Source organism: Eubalaena glacialis, chromosome 18 (genome assembly GCF_028564815.1).
Source record: "Eubalaena glacialis isolate mEubGla1 chromosome 18, mEubGla1.1.hap2.+ XY, whole genome shotgun sequence".
NCBI lineage: Eukaryota > Metazoa > Chordata > Mammalia > Artiodactyla > Balaenidae > Eubalaena > Eubalaena glacialis.
Window position 1 is genome coordinate 3,557,051 of NC_083733.1, and position 200 is coordinate 3,557,250.

Sequence of the window (200 nt, forward strand, 5' to 3'; positions counted from 1 at the left end):
GGGACACCGAAGGCTGTACTAGGTGCAGGTGGGCCGGCGGAGCCAGGTGTGCGGCCCACGGGAGGGGCAGGGCCGGGACACGGGAGGGGGCGGGGCCTGATCGCAGCCTCGTTCAGGCTCGCCAGTCCGCGGGCTCGTAGCATCCGCGGTCCCCGCCTTCCGCCGCCCCGCGGAGGACGCCGCGTTCTTATAGGCCGGCC